Raw genomic sequence first — 5,769 nt, 5'->3', positions numbered from 1 at the left:
TAAGGAACTGAAGGAACGTAAAGATCCTCATGGTCCGGGAAGCCTTTCCAGAGCCCAGCATGTTCTGTGGTATTTCCTGCGGGGCAGTTTATAATTGGACCTTCCATTTTTTAGAGGAGTCCCCAGTACATTCTCTGCCCTGTCTCCAACACTGGCAGGCAGCATAAAATAGTGGAAAGAACATGGGCTTTAGACTCTGTGATTTGAAACTGTTTTGCTACCAACTAGCTGTGTGACCTGAGTCTGCTCACCTGTAAAATTGAATTCAAATGCCTACCTCACACAGCTGATGTAAATATCAGAGGTAAACATCTGAATACCAGTGTGTGGCCTCCAGGAGGTGATCCCAAGCGTTGTTAGCTAGTATTATCTTGTAGAATTCTACCTCTTATAAGGAGCCCAAATGCCTTACTATGATCCTGAGCCACACGTACACCCAAAGACACACACATTCAATCACTCATAGGAGAGCGATGGCGTCTCTACCATTCCCAGGGAGAAGCCCTACAGAACCACCCTCATAGCCTCCAGGTTTGCCTAGACAGCGTTGAAAGACCTAAATGCTCCACCCTGGAGGCCTGGTAAGTAAGCACAGCTGGCTGGCACCAGCAAGCTAGAGTAGGGAAGCAAAAATAGCCACAGAAGAGCTTAGTCAGCAAGGACTAAGCCTTACCCTGGAGGATCAGGGAATCAGCTAGGAGTTGGGTACATTGACTTAAGAGCGGTATGCCTTGTTCACCTCAGTTTCTGCCCAAACCACTACTGTCAACACTCTATGAACATTCACTGATGGGTAGGTTGAAGTTTAGTTAATTCTTAACCTTTGGACCTCTTTGGCAGGGTGGTAAAGCCTATGGACCCCTCAGAATAATAGAATACTATTTTTAACTGTATCAAATAAAATACATAGGATTACAGAAATATTCTATTTTAGATCCCTTAAGGGTCTATGAACCCCCAGTCTATTACCCCGCAAAAGGTGAGGGTCTTGATGAAGGGGAGGCATGAGAGGTGGTTCTGGAGAATGGGAACTCCCAGGCCATCCTAGGACCAAATGCTATACGGCATTTTAAAATGAAAAATACCAATATAAGGGTAAACAACTGTGTAATCTCTTTCAAAGCACATTTATGAATTCTCTCACTTGATCCATATAAATCACCCTTGCAGAAAAAAAGAATCCTCCTCACACATTAAAAAAGATGAATAGTTTTTAGTAAGTATTTGGAAGTCATCTTAGTCCAATGGTTCTCAACTGAGGACAATTTTGAACCCCAAGGAACATTTGACAATGTCTAAAGATATTGGTGGTTATCATAACAGGAGTAGAGGGTACGTAGTACTGGCATCAAATGTGTAGAGGCCAGGGATATTGCTAAACATCCTATAGGCACAGGACAGCAAAGAATGACGTAACCAAAACTATCAACAGTGCCAAGGCTGAGAAACCCAGGTTATCCCAGTGGGCACACAAGGTTGTAGAAAAGCAAGATTCAGTGAGATTAAATGACTTTGTTCAAGGACACTAAGATGAGTGGACCCGTGACTTTGTTCTTTCCGTATACCAAGAGGACATCTGTTGGTCTTGAAGTTCCTGGGACTTCAAAGCTAGTAAGAATAATGGTGGAACAGCCCACTGTAGGCATGAAGCATAGGCAAGGGCTTAGGGAGCACAGAGAAAATAGGAATCAAGAGCAGGCCTTCAGGGTTGCCAAACATCACCAATATAAACTTTGGCTTGTCTACAGATCTCGGACATTTATGGTTACCTAGCTTCTAAGATGTTCATCCTCAACTCAGTTACCACTAAATATGACAGACAAGGAAGGACAGCCAAAGACTCCCAAGGACTTGTCCAGGTGGTGCTTCTAGTGAAGCAAAGAAGGTTATGGGCCAGCACAGGAGGAGGAAAAATAGCTAATTTTTCTTCCCAAACTTGTAGTCACCTTAAATTACTAAGAATCGTCAGTTTTGTTTATTTTTAAAAACATCCTCTTCAATTATGGCTATGAAAAATCCCTCAGATGTGTGCACATGTATGTATATACACACATAAATATGTGTGTGTATATATGTAGATATGTGTGAAAAATAAATTTATTCTAAAATATGCAGCAGTGCTAAGAAATAACACCAAGCTATACTCATAAAGGCATAATAAAAACATTAGCTTCTGCCTCAGTTTTTCAAAACGTCTAAATATAAAATACACTTTGATTACAGGAGACAATCCTCTGCAAGTTTCCTCTTGATGTCTGGAACATCTGAACAAAGCTGATTCCATGGAACAAACTAAATAACTGAGGCTTTTAGCTTCCTGCAACATGAATTTGGGAAGAGCCCAAACTTGGGAGAAGAATTATATACTCTTCTCTAGAACTTGGTAGAATCTTTCCCCAAAATTAAGCATTCATCACTCCCAGGAGTTTCTCCTTTGCCTATACACAGCATTTCCCCCCATAAATTCACCCTTGACTTTGCCTTCTGCCTTCAATTTGGATGGTCTGCTCCCACCTGCTCCTTCTCCAAATGAATAAAATTCCATCTCGCTCAGAGGAGAGAGTAATTGATAGTAATTTGTATTCACACAAATTCTTTCTTGCTGTTTCCATACAGTATTTCAAGGAAAGTGAACATCCACGCAAAGTCACACCATTATAAACAGGCACATTTACTTCTATTTCCAACCCATCAGCATGGGTCCCTTTACTATTATCCATAGCAAGAGTACTATAATATATTAAAATGTCATATAAGTTACCATGTTCATTAATCCACACCAAAGAGTAGTCAAAAAGCACTTGCAACCTTTCAATGTTGGGCACTTAATTATAGATGTTCTTTTTCTATTATTTTGTGAAAATTTTCAGACACACAGAAAAGTTGAATTATACAGTGAACACACCTAGATTCTATAGTTTACACTTTGCTATATTAGGGAAAGGCTTCTTTAGTTACACAATTCTGGGTATACCTATACTCTGACTTCCTGTTAGTCTACGTAGAGTAATAAAGGTCTGGTTCTGGTATTAAAAGCATGAAAGAGATTGTTAACCTTACCCAAGAGTCAGCCACAAAACTGTTGTCAAAACAAACTGAGCTTTTTCTGGACTCACCAAAAAGAGGTAAATTCTCATTTGCTTCAAAGAAAATAACTAAAAGACATAGGTCAGTTAAGCACCATAAAGAAAAATAAATGAAATGGCCTAGATACTGACAAAAACACTATGTTAAAAGAAGCAACATTTGGAGAAAAAGGAGTAACTTACTACTGTTCATGCCTATGATGCACACTGCTCACCATCCCAAATGTACGCAATACTGTTTCAGAAATTCTAATCTGTTCCAGCTCTAACACTGCTAACTCTAGCAGAACATTCACAGGCAATGAAAATAGTCCGTATGGACCCTGTAGTGATAGGAGGCTCAAACCAGTTATAACTGGAAGCACATGACCTGGCAAGATATTACAAAATAACCGCTGTCAGCATAGGAAGGCTTAGAATATCAAAGGATAGATTTCGCTTTTCATTCTGCTTTAGTTCAAGGTGAAATCATTTAAATGATGAAATTTGACCAAATGTTGGGAGCACTAATAGCCATGTTGTTTATATATAATGCTTTCCTCAAGGAACATAAAACAGTTTAAAAACATTACTTTACTTTTCTTCACACTTTTGAGGTAGCAGCCACGAAACATTCCCAACTAACTGAGGCACAAGTCAATTCTGTGATTTGTCTACAGTTCCAGTATGATTCCGACCTGTAGCTGGGAATGAAACCCAATGTCCTGATTACCATAAATACCAGAAATATGCTCTCAATCAGCACTAAGTAAAAGAACAGTAATTTTTACAAAATGGTGCTATATGGGTTAAAGCTTAAAGTCTTGCTTAATGATTAAAATTATATGCAAAATAAAATAGAATTGGTGTCTGCTGAGGTCTGCTGTACAGAGCAGCTCTCCGTAATGCTAAGGTAGATGGTCTTACTCTTCCCACTTCCCAACAGCCAGGCCTCGAGGAGTGAGGAGTGGAAGGAAAACAGCCTTCTCTGCCAGAGCCCTCCTAACTGGGGTCAGAGTCACTCTAGAAGGCTCAGTTTCCACTGGGTTCTTTTGTTGATCTTTGGTGGTATAAAAAGCTCAGCATCTGAAAGGAAAGAGAAAATGTGACAGACACACTCCTTCATGTTGGTGGGATCTGAGGCAGTAACTCTAAGCTAAAGCTAGGCGACTGGGCTTTGCACCTACAAGACGACCATCAGAACCAGACTTAATGTTTCTGTCACCCTAACAACCTCCTGGTCAGAGCAAACACAGCCTGGAGGCCCTGCCCCAAGAAGAGGAATCCCACTTCAACTTTAGGCATGTGGGAGGGTTGAAGAAAAAAATGCCCACTGAGTGATTCAAAGTGGAAGAATGTTCTGTATTTCAAATGGGAGGGGGTGGTGGTTGTGGTGCTTACGAGGCCATATACATGTATTAAATTTCACCAAACTATACACCAAAGAGCTGTACATTTCACTGTATGTAAAATTTACCTCAATTCTAAGAGTGGCGTGTATTCAGTAAGTAAAGTTAATGGACAGAAAATACTTATAATAAAAATTTCTACAAACACACTGATCAATAAAAATGTCCTTACTTAAAAAATAAATAAATAACTGGAAGAGGAGGGCGATGGTTGGGGGAAACTTGTCACTGTTAGATAACACTCCCAGGCCCTCTTTCAGTTAGATTTATGGAGTCTCTTACTTAAGTAGAAATCATACACAGGAAGTAGAGACATGAGAAAATATGTATATAGAGAGACATTCTTTCTCAGTATTATTCATGGTACACCTATACATATGACCCATACAGACATGAAAAATTCTTTTACGAGAATATTTTAAAATGTGAGAAAAATGCTCCAGATAAAATGTTTTAAAAACATGATTTTCATTATACATATACACATGCATGTACACACGTATGACTACAAATTATCAAGTCTTAATTTTCTTTGACATACTTTTCTGTACAATCCAGATTTTCTCTACTAATCATAACAGTATTATAATTTCACATACAATTACTACTCCCTACACTCCCAAACAAAAATCTATTGTATATAGACAAAAAGACTACAAGAGGTTTTGCTTATTTAACAATATTGGAAAAGGCTACTTAAATTCATGGTCAACAAGCCCCATAACTTCATGTTAAATAGTAACTAAACTTTCGATGACACCTTATCTGCTTTTTAAAGAAGAAACAAGTTCTGAAAATAGTGTATCTTATTTTTAAAAATTAGGCATAAGTACAATTATATTTGATTCTTAGACTTAACTATGTATAAATACCAAGTATTGACTTATTGGCAGGAAAGAAATTATTCTGACAAACTGTATGACAGTAGGACATGACATTTTTCACATTTCCATATTTGAATTTCACAGCACAGAGGGAGTCATTTCACAAAAATATTTTGAGGGTTTTATCAGTTTTTCCAAAGACTTCTCTTAATCCTTTGATAGTCAAATCATACTCATTTGAAGTAATTTTGTTATCAGTTGTAACAAGTCTAATTCGGCCATGATTTAAGCGCTACTCTGGTAAAACGTTAATCCATTTTATGAAATGGATTACATTTTTGCAAGACTTGCAATCAACCTGCATGGTACTACGTTGCCTCTTAACGTGAAGCAATCAGAAAATGCCCCATCAAGTCACTGATCCTCCTACTACTGTTATCTGGGAAGGGGCAGGTGAGGAATATTTGAGAG

This window comes from Phocoena phocoena, chromosome X, assembly GCF_963924675.1.
Source record: "Phocoena phocoena chromosome X, mPhoPho1.1, whole genome shotgun sequence".
In the NCBI taxonomy this organism is placed as follows: Eukaryota; Metazoa; Chordata; class Mammalia; order Artiodactyla; family Phocoenidae; genus Phocoena; species Phocoena phocoena.
Note: the sequence above shows the minus strand (reverse complement) of the source record.